Here is a 19,506-nt window from a genome sequence, read left to right as displayed (position 1 = left end):
TGCTTCTCACACTCCTCTTTTCCTATCTACTTTCATTTCCTTAATCTTCTTCCTTTAAGAATTAACCAGACTGTATGTTCCCGTGTGAAAACTCTGGAACATGTTTCTGGTAGGAACAGATGTGAAAACACAAATCCCCTCCGTAAGCTTTGGCCTCCCTTCCTCCTTTCCTAGACTCTTTTCTGGGTCCCTTTCCCTTTCCTACTCTTGGTTTGCTTTTCAGGCCTCTCTTTTTTCTTTTGAAGCCTGGCTTACAACATTTTATGCTGCTATCACAGAATACCACAGACTGAGTAATTTATAATGAATGAAATTTATGTGGTTCACATTTCTAGAGGCTGAAAAGTCCAGGATCAAGGGGCCACTTCTAGCAATGGCCTTCTTGCTGCATCATCCCATAGTGGAAAAGCAAAAAGAGGGTGAGAAAGAGCAAGCAGTAGAACTCACAGCCTCAAGCCCTTTTATAATAGGCATTAATCCATTCATGGTGGTGGAGTACTCATAAAATAAATACCTCTCATTAGGTCCTACCCCCCTGTTGCATTGGAGATTAAGTTACCAACAGACACTTTTCGGGAGACACATTCAAACCATAGCACAGCCCATGCTGACAGCCTCATAAAAATAAATTCAACAGTAGATGTGCTCTTACACATATGCTCTTACAAAATGCTGGCCACAATAAACTGGCTGTGGCACAAAAAAAAAAAAAAAAAAAGAGAGAGAGAGAGAGAGAAAGAGAGAGAGTGAGAGAAAAGGAGGGGGGGAGAGAGAGAAGAGCAGTTTAGATTATACTGATGAACCTTGGTTATAGTGGTATAGATGGCAAACCCTACCTACCTACAGATCTAGGGATAAAGGAGTGTGTAATGCAAAATTGTAGTAACCACAGAGGCCATTTCTTGCAAATTATTTGAGCACATCCTGGGAAATGTTCAAGAAGGCTAGGGATGCAATGAGATGGTGCAATGAGAAACTTTAAATTTCAGAATGAACAATGGTATCTACTTTTTAATTTTTATTATTTTATGTTATTTTTTTTTAGTTTTGAGATTGAGTCCTGCTCTGTTGCCCAGACTGGAGTGCAGTGGCGCAATCTCGCCTCACTGTAACCTCCGCCTCCCAGGTTCATGCAATTGTCGTGCCTCAGCCTCCTGCGCAGCTGGGATTACAGGCATGCACCGCCACACCCGACTAATTGCTGTATTTTTAGTAGAGACGGGGTTTCACTATGTTGGCCAGGCTGATCTTGAACTCGTGACCTTAAATAATCCGCCCACCTCAGCCTCCCAAAGTGCTGGGATTACAGGCGTGACCCACAGCCCCTGGCTGGTATCTACTTTTTAACTATGGAAAAGGGCACTTTATTTCCCCCTTTTCAGAATGATCTGAGTCATTCCAGAGAAAGGTTGAGAGAAATCTGAGTAGGATGGCAGCCTAAATGTCACAAGCATGGCCCTTTATACCCAAAGATCTTATTTACTTCCTCAAGAGCTGAGTCTACTTTAATGCAGAGAAACAGGAAGTGTATGGGTTAAGAATAGATACTGTGAGATCAGACTGCTGAGTCCAATTGAGGTTCCATCTTGGGCAAGTTATACTTAATCACTGTTAGCCTCAGTATCTCATCAGTAAGAATAGTACCTACTTCATAAGTTTGTTCTAATGCATAACATAATGTACATAATGCATAATACATACATAAGTCAGTTAATATAGAGAATTCTCCCCTCAGCACCTGAGATATAGAAAATGCTTAAATAGCATATCTGTATAAGTTATTATTAGATGCATACAATTTATTTATATTTTTATAAATGGAACAGGTAATTTCTTTTACATTCTCTAACTGTTCATTTTCCCAAGGTAGGGGGTGGGATTCCTGTTTTCCTATTGCTAAAAGGTAATTTTAAAGTAGTGTCTGTTTTTGGGCCCAAGCACCTACCTCTTTCTGACTTTTAAGTAATAAGCAAACTGTTGTGTACACTGAGGAATCTCTAGCAGCTCATAAGTACCTAGACTTTCATAGGTTAAGAAAAGTAGGAGGATGACATCTGTCAGTGATGGAGACATGGGCTAAGGCAGGTAATCATAGAATTTGGATGACTTCATTATACCAGCAAATCTTAGGGTGGCATTTTTCTCTCAACCAGTAACATACTACCTGATGTACGACCATAGGAAAAGATAAAAGTATGCTCATAAATACTGCATTAAATTTTAAAACTCCTTAACTTAAGAACTCTTTTCTTTTTAACTTTCTGCAATGCTAAACTAGTTCTTCCAATATGAGTAGAGACATTAGCGTGAGCCAAAGCCCAGAGATAACAATGACTACTTGAAATAGCCTCCTCTTTTTCTGCACCTGGACCTTCGAATGCACATATAACGTAACCAGCGATGATGATAGCCACCTGACAGCCAAAGCTGTCATACTGACATGACAGCATTGTGTTTAATGCTTAGAAGGATTTTAAGAGGTAAGTACTGCTGTTATCACTACCATACACATGAAAGAGGGGTGTCGTTATGACCTCTCTACTCATTTACTGTCTTTCTGTTTTTCTTGTGGACAACTTTATTAATAATTTCTTTCCACATGAAATAAATTAATGCATGTTTTATTATGTTCTGTGATTGACATATCTTCCCATTTTACCTCCTGAGAAACAAAATTAAGTCCTTACCATTGCTAGGTAGATATTAAAGGCAGTATAATTTCTTTTTAAAGACTTAAAATTATCACTAATTCAGGATATAAAAACTAAACACTGTTCTCACTCCCAGAAGATGATGGAGGTCCATGGGGGAATACAACAAATGTTTTTCTATGTAGCATTTGAAAAGGGGTAAGAAAAAAATTTGGAAAGATAGGCCTCAGCCAAATGGAAGATAATTGACATTTTCTTTTCGGAGTTGTTAATTAAAACAACATTAAGTATTCTCCTACAATCTTTTGTCAGTCAATGGGATAGGCCACTAGAACAGCCACTGAGGGGGCCATCAAGACCTATAACATTCTCCCAGAGTAGCTAATTATAGCCATTTTAAAAGGTTTCCAATGCACCCACCAACATCTTCTTTTAAGAATTCACTTCTATAAAACATTAAAATGTTAACAACCTGCCATAGAGAAGATGCCATGTAGAAGCATTCAATCAACAACCTGGAGCAATGTCCAGTCATCGTTATTTTATATAGGTCAAATCCTGTTTTTAAAAGGCATATAACGAGATCCAATTATATGTAAGAATGTAATATATGACAAAGAAAGCATCATAAAACAGTAAGTACAGAAAATGTAATTAAATAAATGATGCTGAGGAAATTGTTTAGTATTTTGCTTAAAAAAGAAGATACCTACTTTATACCATTTATCCAAATAAATTCAAAGAGAAACAGAGCAGAATTTGCAATTTTTATCAGATCTATGGAAGAACTTTAGAGTTGCTAAAATGTCCAAAGAAAGAAAGAAGTCAAGTTATTTTTCTACATAAAATTAAACTTCTAAGAAAAATTAAAGTATAAAAATGGAAAAATATAACAGACACAATTAAATGATTAAGATCTATATTATATAACGGTCTCACCAATTTAAATAAGAAAATAAAATCAAGATATCAATAGCCAAAGGAAAAAAGGTTAATAAGAAAGAATAATTTATATAAGAAGAATTACAATTAAGTTATTGAAAATGGTAAACCAGATACCTCAAACAGAAGTCCATATTAAACTGGCATAGAAGCTTATACTAATGAAAGGATGAAAAAGAAATAATTCAATAATAGAAAGGCAATGTTACATCTGGCATATTTGTAAACTGCTACTGACAATCTGGTGCATTCCCTTGGGAAAATATTTTTCTCTATAATTCAGGTTTGAAATAGTCTTCAAACCCTTCGGCCATGCCCAGAAATTCATCCTACAGGAAGTATATTAAAATACATATATATATAAACAAGTATATTTACAAAAATTTATGTAGTGTTATTTATAAAACAAAGAACAGGAAGAAATGTATATGTGTAACATGTACATTGTTAACATGCGGGATTGATTAAGCAAATTATAAGCATATACTTAATTGAAAGAGTATTCATGGAGAATAAGTTATTATATGAAGAAGTGTTTATGGTTTCATGTTAATAATAAATATGGAGTGGAAAAATAGCAATGATCAGTAGTGGAAAAGATGCAGCAAACAAGAAGTCTATATTTTTTAGAAGATACAATACTGGTTTTCTTAATTTTAAAGTCTATGCTGTTGCAACAATTTTATAGGAGTAAAATATAATTTACAAAGATCTAATTTTCTTCATTGTTATAGATCAGGATTCCGCAACCCTGAGACACAGATCCAATACCGGATCATTGCCTGTTAGTAACCAAGTCACACAGCAGGAGGTGGGTGGAGCAGCAGGTGAGCAAGCATTACCGCCCGAACTCCACCTCCTGTAAGATCAGCCATGGCATTAGATTCTCATAGGAGTGCGACCCCTACTGTGAACTGCACATGAGAGGGATCTAGGTTGCATGCTGCTTATGAAAATCTATCTAATGTGTAATAATCTGAGGTGGAACAGTTTAATCCCGAAACCATCCCCCCTCCCATTCAAGGAAAAATTATCTTCCACAAAACTGGTCCCTGGTGCTAAACAGGTTGGGGACTGCTGGTATAGATGGAGTTTTCCTTGGAGGAGATCTTACTATAAATAAAATCTTGCTAAATGCATTGTTCCCAGTGTGTTGGTATCTCTGATGACAAAAGAGGGCTGAATTCTAGGCTCTTTCCATCCAAAATTGGTAGTATGGTAGTTGAGACGTTTGATGCGGGATATAGTTTATGAAAGAATACATTATTCTTTACTGGACCAATCATAGCTCTGTATCTCCTGACTACACTTTAGTTTGTAGGGAATGAAATACATAAAAAATCTCTGCAAAAAGCACACAATCAAGTAATTTCATCAGTCTAAGAAAGGAAAGGCAATTGTATTGATCAAACCAAATTTATCATTGAAAGTTTGTTATAACACTAAGCTATCCATACATAGTTATGAACAGGGACTTAGAGATGAACACAGAAAACAGTATCTTTTTTTTTGTTTTTGACAGTCTTGCTCTGTCACCAGGCTGGAGTGCAGTGTTGCCATCTCACTGCAACCTCCACCTCCCAGGTTCAAGCGATTCTCCTGCCTCAGCCTCCTGAGTAGCTGAGACTACAGGCGCATGCCACCACACCCAGCTAATTTTTGTATTTTTAGTACAGACGAGGTTTTGCCATGTTGGCCAGGATGGTCTCGATCTCTTGACCTTGTGATCTGCCCACCTCGGCCTCCCAAAGTGCTGCGATTACAGCCATGACCCACTGAGCCCGGCGCATAGTATCTTTAAACAGGAAACACATCATTTATTGTTTGAGTTAGATTTTTATCCGTAGAACTTGGAAAGACATTTGTCATATCTTATTTCTGGAATAGAATGAATGATTATAATAGTCAAAATTTATTATGTAGTGTGTGCCAGTGACTGTAACACTTTATATTTACTTTGCTATTAGTGACAGCTATCTCCATTATACAGGTAAGTATACTGAGGCACACAGAAACTAAATATACCTTAGCTACACTGCTTATAAGAGACAGAACCGAGAATCCATTTAGTCTTTGATCTAACAGCTAATACTCTATAAAGTACCATGTTGTTCTTCCTCTCCAACAGTGTTTTATTTAAAATCATATAGTGCAGCTCATGTAGTATCCATAACATCTAGGATTTTGTTATGCTGAATTTTAAAATGGTTAATTTTGCCTTTATGGACACTTCTGTGGTACTTTACTGAACAATACCTTACCTCACCTACTTACCACACAATATTAACATAGTGAGACCATCCAACCCAAGCCTTTATTGTGCATGAATCCCAACCATATCAACTTTCAAGTGCTTCTTGACCTGATAGTGTAAATAGCATGGTGGAAGGTATACAACCTCTGGAGCCACAGAGCCTGAGGCTAAAAACTCGCTCCATTATTGACTGGATGTGTACTCTTGGCAAGAGGATCTTTCTAAAACTCAGTTTCCTTATTTGTAAGATGGGAATAATAACATCACAAAGCTGTAGACTTGTAGTGAAGATTAGATAAGATAATAAATATAAAGTATCTAGCCCACTGTCTGACATGCAATAGCACTCAGTATTTAACTAAAATTTCTGAACTTAATCATTTGTTGAACACATATGTATCGCCCTTAACTTGTTATAAGCCACAGTTGTGGGAGATGGAGATATAGCTGTGAACATGATAAGTGAATCCTCTGCCCTGATGGAGCTTAGATTTTCTTTAGGATAACATGGTAGAAAATAGAAATTATCCTTGGGAATAAATCAGGAAGCACATATTCAACTCACAAGTTTACTTGTTTCAGTAAACAACTGCTCTGATGCATGAGATAGCATTAATATTCAATAACAACCATTAGATAATGAGGCGAACCATTTATTGAGACTGGAAGTGTGAACACAGGCCTAATCTAATGATATGTTAATTGTTGTTGGACGTTTGCTGGTTCATAGAAATTCACCTTGTCACCCATACAAATGTCATTTGTTATAGTTTGCAAATTTCCATATAGGCAGGGATTACCTCTAAACCAGTGTACAACTCCTTGTAAGTAATTAATAAATATTCATGATGCTGATATTGCTGTTAATTATGACGGATCTCGTAGATTCAAATGAGTATTTTAAAGATGAGTATGTTAATTTTACAAGACAGGGACATTCTAATATCTTCTAATGTTGATTCCAATATCTCAGCAGGCTTATAATTCTTTAACACATACATATATATTTATTTGTACCTCTGAGAAATAGAAAACGATGTCCCTGTAAGTATATGCATCAATTTGTATTTTTAATATTTATCTACAGACCATATACAATTTTAATGCCTAACATAATTTATATATAAGCACTTGGAATTACTGTTCTTCTGGACATGGTGAGATTCAATCTAGATTCAATTTTTATTTTTGATTCTGCAAAAAGACTTTTTTTAGTTTGAATCTTCATATTTACTCACATAGTTTCACTCACACACCCACTTAACATCAATATTTATCGAATGCCTACTATGTTCCAGGCACCATCCTGGGCCCTGGGCACATAGTAGCAAAGAAAACAAATATTCCGTCTTTCATACATTTTCACTCCCCTGGGGAAGACAGACAATAAATTTGTATAAAATGCATCAATAACTGAAAGTTTTGAGATTCTGTGAAAAATGAGCAAGATATTGTCATAAAATTTGGTCAGGAAAAGCCATTTTGAGGAATTAAAACTATTATTAATAAGACCTGAGACAGGAGAATACGGCTCATGTGATAAAATATGGGGAAAGAAACATTTTAAACAGAAGGAAGAGCATTTGCAAAGTCCCTATGGAAAAAAAGAGGCTGATATGTGCTTACAGTTAAATGAACAAGGGAGAAAGTGATTTAATGAAAGAATAAGTGAATGAATGAATTTGACAATGCTTTTCAATTAGCATTGCCCGAGTTATTAGCTCTTCACAAGCGAGGAATCCACTAGACAGAGCCCATATTCTCTCAAAGATGGAGAAAGTCTAGGAGACTCAAGCCAGGTGACTCCTCACATTCCTTAAGCTTTCTCTCACAACTTCTGCTTCCCTGCTGCATCCTTTTTCTCTATATATATGGATGTTCTTCTTCTATGACAAACTGATTGACCCATTTGATATGGTTTTGCCACGTCCCCATCCAAATCTCACCTTGAATTGTAGCTCCCAGAATTCCCATGTGTTGTGGGAGGGACTTGGTGGGAGATAGTTGAATCACAGGGGTGGTTCCCCATACTCTTCTCATGGTAATGAATAAGTCTCATGAGATCTGATGGTTTTATAAATGGGAGTTCCCTTGCGAAAGCCCTCTTGCCTGCCACCATGTAAGACATGCCTTTGCTTCTCCTTTGCCTTCTGCCATGATTGTGATGCCTCCTTAGCCATGTGGACCTGTAAGTCCATTAAACATTTCTTTTATAAGTTACCAACTCTTGTGTATGTCTTAATTGAAGCATGAGAACAGACTAATACACCATTCCTTTCCCACTGGACTCACAACACACTTTCATGGGGATATCTTCTATTATATACTGAATCCCACCTTAGCATTATGGTGTTATTATTTTATTCCTTTCAGCACATATGCACTTTACACAGTGTCTGAATTTAGCTACGTATCATTTTGAAAGTGCTCATGAGGTTTTTGTGTGTTGAACTTTGTAACGTTTGATAAATTATGAGGTTTTGAAGGCAGGATTTTGACCATCCTTACCTAGTTCAATGGTCAGCACAGAGGGAGAAATGTCAGTTCTTGGCATCCCTAGGTTTTACTACATAGATGGACAAGTTGATAAAGAGATAAAACTAGTTATTAAAATATGTATACATATATTCACCTTACACCTACAGTGTGTTCATATATAGTATATATTTATTAAATGCTCACATATATCTATATGTACATGTAGTATGAGCATATTTACTCATATGTATATATTTTTAAACTAACCATCCATCCATTCATCTATCCATCCTTTCATCCATTTTTGAGATAGATACAGTAAAATGGAGGGGGGGGGGTACCACCAACAATCAGCACTTAATTTGGGAGGATTCCTTATCACAAATCTTATGAAAGTGAATGTAAAAATGGGCTTTGGAAATGCTAACTTTTCTGCTGATTATTTGCAAGCTTGAATTTCTACTGATAATGGGAGTGAAAACATAGGGCAACTTGAAGAAAGGGCTTGAGGGCAGTGTGAACAACAAGCAAACATCAGTGAGTTCATGGGAAGAAAACAATTCTGGAAGAGGTAGTCTGCTACGGAGATGTTTCTCACCTTTTGCTGGAGGATGGAGAGAAGAGGGGAAATGCCAACACTATTGAAAAGTGAGAGAAGGCAGGGAAAAATGCTGCTGGGACCTCTGCTACCCTCTCCCAAAATCAGGATTGCAATGCTTATGGGCATCCGGGAAGCAGTTCTTGTGCCTGACAGGCCCTGTAGGGACTGAGCTAAAAGGAGAAGAAAATATTTTCTACAAGGCAAGTGCGATCGGCTGCTTCCCAAACAAGTCACTGAATAATTTAGAAAGAGTTAGACTGAAGAGTTGTAGGTTGTTATTATACCAATTCTATTAGTTTCATGTAATTCCTTGGACTTGTTTAAACACAGGAAATACATTAAGAACCTCAAGTTTGTGGACTCTAGTTGGAAACACAAATCAGTCCTATTTTCACACTGTGTTCTGATGCTTGTTAAGATACACATATCAACTTAGTTCTAGGTAAACATTAAATAACAGTTATCAATGCACATAAGCAAACCAAACGTGTATCATTTAGAAACAAGATACAGAGGTTTAACAAAATGCATTTAACAAGTTTTAGAGTATGTGTGTTCCATTTTGTTAACAACAAAACAACTCACTAATTTTTAATAGACATTTTGATGGGTAAAAGGCTTTTTGAGACCCCTGCTGACAGCAGAGGAGAACTGCATCCAGGTGTTCATTACTTACTGGAAACTGAATACATAATTCTCCTTAATAACTGAGACATCATAAATATGTGTCATTTTTGAGAAGTGGAAGATACATTACTATAAGATAAACATATAAATGTAAATTATTGAAAGAAGGCTATTTACATAGGGGTGTTTTTTTGCTTAAGGATTATAGGTCTCTTAAAATTGCTACATGTGTTACATAATTTTGAATTCATATTTTGGTTTATTTTTTAAAAGCATGAAAACTATAGAACTCTTTAGAAATGTATCTATTGTGAGAACAAGAATACTTATAATTTTCAAAGATGCAGTATTCTAATAAAAAATAACAATGCTAATTTTATCTGAAAAATGCATGTATTTCAATAATTTATCAAGAGCATATTTTGTGCTAGATACTACTCTTTATGTTAGCAATATAAGTAATTGTATAAGATACTTACAGATTGCAATAAGTGGTAAAAAAAACATGCAGAGGGAATAGTGATGAGAAGGTAACTATATAGGGGAGTGGTCAGGGAATGCTTCCACTGAAGATGTAAAATGTGAACTGAAACCTATATCCTGATTTAAAATAGCCTTGGAGATGTTTTAGGCAAATAGCAGCAAGCGAACAATACCAAAGGTAAGAGCAAAAGATAATCATGTAAACATAAAGGTTGGATATAATAGAAATCAAGCGTGGCTCAGCTTCCACTAGGTATACAAATTGGGTCTTTGTGTTATCCTCTCTTAAAGGCAGCTAGATGTGTAAAAAAAAATCAGGGTCTTTGAAATCAGACAAACAAAACTTGAGAACAGTCCTTAGGCTACCCTTAATAAACCTGTGACACATTTCTGAACTTCTCTTAGATAGCTGTCTCATCAGTAAATTATTGAAGACTGTACCTATTCAAAAGGTTTTTTTGATAATACAAAAAACATACACCGATATACTATGTGAAAGGCCTAAGTATAGTAGATGCTCAGCAATTTTTCATTATTCTTTCCTTTGATTCAAGGGTTCCCTGGGCCTCACCTCGCTAATAAGTCTCAGCTCAGCTGTGAGAGTCTGTCTATGAGATGTAGTGGAATAATGATGTCCAGAGGGCAGGCAGGTAGCTAGGTGTGAGGTTGAGTTAGCGAATACCCAAGAACAAAGATGCCACTTTAGTGCTCTTTGTAAACCCCAGGTCTAACATAGGGCCTGGCATAAAGTAAGGATAAATAAAAATGAGACTCAGAAATAACTAGCTCTGGTTAATCTACAAAGGATATTATATGGCCCTAAAGTTACGTGAAAAAAGGACCAGGACTTAATGATTTCAATGGCTCCCAAACACTAATGATCTGTGAGACTATGACTTCATTGCTTTGAACTGTGGAAACAATGATATGGGTAAGTCATGTACAAGCACAAATCCTTAAGAAATGACTTTTGCTGAGAGGTAGTTTATAATGCTTATCTGAGCATACCTACAGGTATATTAGCTAAACATTTTCCAAATGCTGCCCTATGATGATAAAGGAAAACAACCTTGAAATATTTTTGTGATGGCAATTGCTTTCCAATGTAAGGGACCTTCCTTTATGTTGAGATGGTGTTGTTCCTATATTTTGAAAATGAAACTGCCCTTTCATTCATGAAATTTAGTGATAGTAAATGGGATATTTTATTAAATTTATTTGGAAAAATAAGAAACTGGCAACTCATGCGGAGAACATCAATTTTATTTAATGTGATATCCATCCCCAGAGAGGCGTGGAAAATTCTGGGTATAGCTAATTAAAGCGAGAGTAGATTCAAAGAGGGAGAGGTTTGATGTGAGCTTCACAAAGGAAGCAGGAAGTAGAAACTACGTTTTGCACTCAAGCATACAGGGAAGAAGAGGCATAAAAGACAGTGGCGGGGGCACTGATAAGAAAGTTACATTATGGATGCAGGTCCAGTGCAACACTGACCAAGTGAAGACTTACAGATATAGTAAAGCCCCCTCTCTTGTAGGGGAGCTGGGAGACTGCAAGCTTTTTAGTAACCATGGATTAATGTCAGTCAGGAAAATTGAGACTGAGGATGAGGGAGATGGGTAGAAAGAAAGACCTGTTATTTAAAATTTCTGCATTATTGTTGATTCTCTGACTCAGTTTTTCAAAATCTAACTGGGATAAAAATAAAGCCTAAACATAACAGGAGAGAAAGGTGCAAGGGGAATCAGGTGACCACCCTAAAAATGTCTTAGTAGAGGACTTATCAGGGTTCCTGGCTCTATAGAGATTCATGTTCAACTTCAATTAGCCATTCTGCTCTCCCCAAATTCCAAAACTATCTCCTTCTTAAGACAACTTGACTAGAAAATGAAAGCTGTTTAAACCTTTGCTTTCTTCCTTCACTTTTTGAATTACCTGCTCTATGTATCTTCGATCTAGACTTTCTAAGACAAAACTTATTGTCCCTCATCAGATAAACTACTCAGTGTCCTGTCTGTGCTTTTGTAATCAGAGTGCATTATGATAATGTTTACTCACTGATATATGGCTAAATATTCACACACCATTTTGGAGTACAGTATATGCTGAGTGCTTAGGTGCTTACCCTTTTTATCCACAAGACCATCATTATCTTGAAGGTCCTGGCAACAATTTCTCTCTCCAGCAGAGTGGCAGGGCTGGATATGAACCCCAGCGCCACCACTAACTAGATGTGTGAATGTGGGTACGTGATTTAACATATTGATGCCGGCCGGGCGCTGTGGCTCAAGCCTGTAATCCCAGAACTTTGGGAGGCCGAGACGGGCGGATTACGAGGTCAGGAAATCGAGACCATCCTGGCTAACGCGGTGAAACCCTGTCTCTACTAAAAAAATACAAAAAACTAGCAGGGCGAGCTGGCGGGCACCTGTAGTCCCAGCTACTCGGCAGGCTGAGGCAGGAGAATGGCATGAACCCGGGAGGCGGAGCTTGCAGTGAGCTGAGATCCGGCCACTGCACTCCAGCCTGGGCTACAGAGCGAGACTCCGTCTCAAAAAAAAATAATAATAATAAAATAAAAAAATAAAAATTGATGCCTCTGTTTCCTTACCTATAGGGAATAGTAATATTGACTTGCTCCAGAGAGATTTTTGTGAGATTAAATATTTAGAAGAGCAACTGATAGTTAGTAATGCCCAGTAAGTGTTAGCTATTGTTGTTGGTGGAGGTGTTATTAAAAGTGTAAACTCTGGAAGAATATTTCCTGGGCTCAATTCCTAGCCCCATCATTTCTTAGCTGAGTTATTTGAAGCAAATTACTTGACCTCTCTCCATCTCAGCTGCCTCAGTTGCAGAGATGCCGATGCTGAAACTTACTTCAATGGGTTTAGGAAAGACTAGGAAGATTAATATATTTAAAACCCTCTGAACACTATTTGCCATGTAAAAAGTTCTCAGCTTCCTATTATGAATCAAGACTATTTCTTCTTAAATCTTTTTTACTCTGTGAGTAAATTTAGGTTAGTTCTACATCCAAGATAAATCTCAATTAATTCTTCTTTTTCCTTTTCCCATTTTCTCCTGTCTCCCTCTCTTCTTTCCTTCTACTTTTTGCTTCACTTTTCTCTCTCTCTTCTTCTCAGTTTTTACTTTTGTAATTTGAAATGAATGCGCAAGCCACAGCTTCTTTGGGAAAGAGCATTCCTGACAGAACAACAGGTAATCACTTTAAGAAAAACAAAAGCAAAAACTATTTTAAAAGAAGTACAGTCCTGCGATACTTTTCTGAAAAAAGGAATATCGGCAGCTCTTTGTCCTGGCATAACTTTACCCATTCAAAATTGAATCAGAACGTTGCTAGCGGAAGTGAAACAGCATGTTTGCCCTCTCCCCCTCCATGAAATGCTAAGATTGTGTCTTTTTGCAGAAGTAGGTATCTAGTGAAGTTCTCAAGTAGACTCCGAGTAGTTACATAGGTGATATATTGAGAATTAATAACATTAGTTCAATCATTTGATGAACGTGAAAGGTAGGGAGAAATATGTTTAGTGTTTAAGAATGGCATTCTACTTTATTTATTTTGTTTTTGAGACAGTCTTGCTCTTGTGGTCCAGGCTGGAGTGCAATTGCACGATCTCAGCTCGCTGCAGCCTCCATCTCCTGACTTCAAGTGATTCTCCTGCTTCAGCCTCCCAAGTAGGTGGGATTACAGACATGCACCACCATGCCTGGATAATTTTGTATTTTTAGTAGATATAGGGTTTTACCATGTTGGTCAGGCTGGTCTCAGATCCTGACCTCATGTGATCCACCCATCTCAGTCTCCCTAAGTGCTGGAATTTCGGGCGTGAGCCACCGTGCCCAGCCAAGAAGAGAATTTTAAAGCTACAACTGAGAGTCTCACAGAGGAGAGAAAAGATCAAGGCTGGCAAATACCGGAAGCAAGAATATAGGTCTAAAGAAGAAAGTGTTTTCTAATAAATTCATCCAAAGACAGAATGAAGACTATCTTGGATTTGAGGGAAGTGTTCAGACATAGACTAGCTCACCACTAGAGGAGGATGACACATAAAGCTGCATAACACTTAAGTTTAGGTTCAGATGACCTGAGATGCTCACAAGTCTAAGACTCTTGGTGGTCTAATAAGCATTTGAGAAAATGAAGCATTCAGAATAAAACTTAAAACCCAAATAGCCACATAATTTGAAGCAATTCTGAATTGTGGATGCTTTATTTCCCTTCAGCAATCTAAGCCATTTCTTTAATTTTTTCTGCTTTTTTTTACACATATGGCCCAGCCTGTATATACAAAAGTAATTTACAATTCTAGCCTTCCTAATTTGAAATTCTACAAGTCCAAGAGAGTAACCAGATTATGAAAACACTTGATGAATCGCGCAAACCAGCACTTAAATATTATAGTTTAAAAACTCGAGTCAAAAATATTTCTTTTCCTTCAGGAAGAAATATGAATGCTAAAAATGTAGTGCCATGTGGAAGCAAAGCTCCATAATTAATCTATAGAGCCATCGCCACTGTCAGAAGCAGAAAGGCCCCGGAGGAAATAATTTTCCTATAGAATGATGGCGGCATTAGTTCCAGCAGTAATGATAAGACACTGAAAAGTATGTGAAAATCTCCTTTACAATCCTGTGTGGGGTTTAATTATAAAAACTAGTATCTTGGGCACTTAACTATTTTTTTTCAGAGGGAATCAGAGCTATTTCCATGAATTTATGTCTTAATCCTCAAAACAAAGAGGTCATGGACATCTAGTTGGTAAGTTGGAGGAACAGGTTATGGATGGCGGCTATCTAATTGCAGTGCACGTGTGTATCAACCCAGACTACTACCTCCTACAGCCTAACTTGAAGTGTGATTGAAAGAACACCCTCTTCTGGGGAACAGCCATAATACCTACTGTATGTTCCTGGAATAATTACTTTTTCTTTGCACAAACGTGAGTTGCCCTGGCAAGACAATGCTTGAAATGCTAAGTTCAATTCTAAGTCCCATCATGAAGGATATGGACCAACTGGAATACGTTCTATACATTTTATCAGTGAAGATTAAATAAAACATACAATTTCTCAAAAATGTCTTAGGTACTAACCACATCAACACTAGAGAAAAATGAATTTTGTGTATATGTGTTTGTGTGTAAAGAGTTCTGCAAAAATCAATTTAAATGTTTAGGTTAATGTATTATTTTTATGGAAGAAATTTCCACGTATAATCACTTTATCGTTATTCTGCTTCATAAGAACAGAGAACCATTGGAGAATTTCCTTCTCTTCCTCTAATTCTTGACAGTATTACACATCAAACTTCTTCAGATTTGGTCAGTGTATTTCCTCATGTGATTATACATGGTTTCCATGGACTTCCTTTCAGTCTCTAGTATGAGGGGAAATGATAAAACCCATAAAAATAACCACTATGCAGTTTTAAAAGCACTCTTACATTACATTATTGGTTGGAGGTTTTTGTTTTCTTAGTGTTAAAGTTATGAAAACACATACACCATCTATCTTACTATCTATTTTATTCTACCCCTGCTCCCACCTTGACCTAAGCCAACAAACTTGAAACAAATAAATCTGGTTTGGAAAAGAGAATGTAATGGGTACCACATATGTTCCCAGCTTATTCTATATTTTCCTGAAAACAATCAATACAGATAGCCCGAGGCAGACCATTTCATCATACATGTAACTTCTGAAAGTAGAAAATTTTTACCAGATAACTTACGCCTTACTCATTAAGAGAGAAAGTGTGACAGAAACCACATTGGCACTAGGAGAAACTGACTACTATTCAAAATGTCTCCTGCCTCTTTATAGTCTTCTCTTCTTGTTCTTCCAGTAGAACGACCCCTGCCTGCTACATTTCCCCAGATACCCAGGACCTCTGTGATGTCACTCTCCATGACCTGACCAACGTCTATTTTGAGAAATTACTTTATAAACTCATTCAAACAAGTGTGTAAAGAATCAACACATGTTTTAACGAGTATCAAAGCTTTGTACTCAAATGATACAATTCAGAGGAGCATAAATATTAACTTAATAATGCTACTTGTATGAAGCATATCTTATAAGTCCATAGCTAGTATCTTTGAGAATGTAAGCAAAAGAAAGGAGATGGTAAGGATTTAGCAGTTCTTTTGGGTGATGATGAAAATGGGAATATTTTTGAAGTAGTTTCTGCTTCTCAGATGTTCTGAACTGCTACAGAGGATAGATTATGTGAAGTGAAAACAGGACATGGACCCAAATTACAGATACGTTTTAGTATAGACCTGCATGACGCTGATATATAGGAAAAAAATAAACAGGGATGTAGAGCTGCCCAATGGAGGCTTGCTCAGCATCACTGAGCGGTCAGCAACCATAAGAAATCTAGTACCTTTTATCATCACTGCCCTAGGCACATGGACGTAGGCTCTGTCACAGAGCTATTCTGTAAAGGGACACCACACCAAGCTGGGACACCACACAGAGAACACATTCCTGAAATGGAAAAGTCCCCACAACTCATATACCACTGAAGTAGTCACACCATGCACTAAGGATATCCTATTTAATGTTGTTTAGTGGTTAGCATGGGATGGTAGATAAGGGTGTAGACTTGGAGTCATGTACATCTGACTTCAAATCAGACTCTGCCACTCTCTAGCGGCATCACATAGTCTTGTAGAGTCACTTATCTGAGTGCTATTTTTTCAACTATAAAATAACATAGAAAAGATATAGTCTTTGAGGGGTTATTATGGGAGGACAATTACGTAATGTATGCACATCACCTGGGATGTAATCCTTAGTAAGAGGTTAAAAATTATTGTGATAATGATGATATTTATGATTTAAAAAGATACCACCAAAGTAGGTATGCTTAACTCAAAGGTAAAGAAATTTCTAATCTTTCAATCTAAGGTCAATATTCATAGTGGTTTAGAGCACAAGCATGAAGATCAAATATTTTGGAAAAATTACTCAAATATTTTACAACTAAGTTTCCTATCTAAAAAGCGATCAATAACCCTGCCTGTCTCAAACTTTTATTGTGCAGTTTAAATAAACACATGTAACCATTTAGAATGGTGCCTGGCACAGAGGAAGCAGTATATAAATGTTAGCTATGATTCTTATTGCTCTTCTTGCCAACAGTGGAGGTGAGAGCATGGCAGAAATATGAAGATTCATCTTGGTAAAAAAGTCACAGTTCTCTAAAAACAGTGGTGAGAAGTGAGTGCTGGAAGGGAAGACTTCATTACTTTCATGCATGAAATACTCTCTCCTTTGGTCACTCACTGGTTCACTTGCCCAGGCAGCAATACAGGAGCCCAGCTGAGATCCCAGCAGTCACACTCCAAAAGTTGCTTCATAAGACTTAGCCAGTTTGGCAACACTTAATCACAACTGGATCTTTTCTACAGAGAATCTATGACTAATGTCTAAAAATAAAACCATCTGTTATTTTGTATAATATGGTTGTAAACAACATCAAGAGTTTGGAAATTAAAATTCTCGGTTAGGTAGTTGTTCACATTTACATGGAAATCATAAAGACACAACAAAAGCAATGCCTAAAAGGAGCTATGACATTGATATTTCCAGGCTCAGAACATCACTACCATCACCATTACTACCACCACCACCATCACCATCATCCCATCATTCTTTCCCCCGACTTCTTCCTCTTTTTCTCTTCTCCACCTTCATGTCAGCTACCATTTATTGATAATCTATGATGTATCAGGACTTTTACACATAATATTTCATGAAATTTTATTCTCAGTATATTCATTATAACTTCAGAAAATAATTACCATTATATCCATTTTATATATTAAGAATAATTGAGACTCAGCAAGATTAAGTGCCTGACTCCATACCACAAGATGGTAAAAGGTAGAACTTAGGTTTAAGGCTCTGACTTTACGACTCTAAGGCTAGTGCTCTTTTTGTATTGTGCTTTACAAATATTATGATAAAATCCATGGTGCTACAGTGGAGCTGACACAAATTCAAAATTTTATGGTTGCTTTCTTTACATCAGTACTATCGTGTGTGTGTGTGTATTTAAAAGCAGAGATACTTGGGCCATTTTCACTTCTGAATTTAGAAACTACATTATACACAGCAATACATTCATCCTACATTTTCCATATAGAGCAAGGCCCATTTTGACACACAATACTAAATTATTGAGTGAGGCACTCAACAATTAAACACAAGGAAATGTTTATAATAATGTATCACAGAGGGCCAATTCCAACAGTGACCTTCAGGTAAAACTGTTCCATCTTTTGCTCTAACACCATTCCATTGTGCTTTGTAATTAATAATTCCACACATGGATATTGATGACTGAATTCAAACAAGAAATCAGCACCACCTCAGAAACCTCTGTCCCCATCAGGTGAGCTGAGGGGTTGGCTCGATGAGCTCCATCAGTAGGATAATTATTATGAATAAGGAGGTGTGTCACTTGTCTGTGAAGGACAGGGGTACCTGTACCAAATTACACACAAGTGGCACATGTTCACTGGAACATCTGAAATGCCCAGAGTAAATGCAAATATAGCAAAATAAAACATTACTGATGCATTCTCTGTAGAAAAAAAAAACCAAAAACAACAACTGATTTTGGAAAGCAGGATAAGGAATTGAAGAATTGCTAAGTATGAAAAGTCAAAGAGTGGCCAAACTCAGCCAGGGGCCAAGAGGAGTCACTGCCAATTTTCTAAGAGAAGTCACTGTTCTAATACTTAAGAGTTCCCAAGTATTATTTTCCCTCTTTTTACTATTTTTCTCCCATTTTGCCGACTAAATTGTACTAAACACTGCACTGCTAAGAACTCATTTTCTACAACTTTAAAATGCTGACATCAGAGTAGAACTGGATGATGCAACAGGAAAGAAACCATGTATTTTAATATCCTACACTCTAGAGCACACCAAGAACCACGCCAATTCATACCTTTGAGTCAATCTTTTAAGGGGAACAGGAACAAAAGAGAAGCGCTAACATGTACAGAGAGGTGTACTTCAGTCAATCAGAGATGTATATCTTAGATTCCCCTCAAAATGTATTTAATGTAAATTAAATAAGGAAAAACACATCAAAGATTGTTCTTCAATGGAAATTTATCACGGATATTGCTGTAAAGAGAATAATACTCCTTTCAGTTTTTTTTTTAAATTAAAATCAAAACTTAAATAGGCCCACTTACCTTAAAGATATAACTAAAAATCATATAGCGATATAAATGTAAACACTTAAATATTTCTTAATCCTGGTTACTTATTGGTTATTTAGAAATTCTGGATAAAGACTCACAAGTCAAACAGGGGTGATGGAAGATATTGAAAAGTCTCCCCGTGGCATATTCAGTGGAGAAAATCACTACATGTTGAGAGAGTCCAGTAACCATTGTAGTGCTATAACACTTGGTTTCACTTAC

General features: G+C 36.8%; 1 long non-coding RNA gene across 1 annotated transcript in view; it reads right to left on the bottom strand.

Moving 5' to 3' along the window:
• LOC139362055 (uncharacterized) overlaps window positions 1–19,506 on the bottom strand; it is a 350,698-nt gene that overhangs the window by 68,661 nt on the left and 262,531 nt on the right. Inside the window, exon 2 of the long non-coding RNA XR_011620342.1 lies at window positions 1–19,506. This exon is cut by the window's left edge and continues 68,661 nt beyond it. This is a non-coding gene — a long non-coding RNA (uncharacterized lncRNA).

Source organism: Macaca nemestrina, chromosome 2 (genome assembly GCF_043159975.1).
Source record: "Macaca nemestrina isolate mMacNem1 chromosome 2, mMacNem.hap1, whole genome shotgun sequence".
In the NCBI taxonomy this organism is placed as follows: domain Eukaryota; kingdom Metazoa; phylum Chordata; class Mammalia; order Primates; family Cercopithecidae; genus Macaca; species Macaca nemestrina.
Note: the sequence above shows the minus strand (reverse complement) of the source record. Positions and strands in the feature narration are given on the sequence as shown.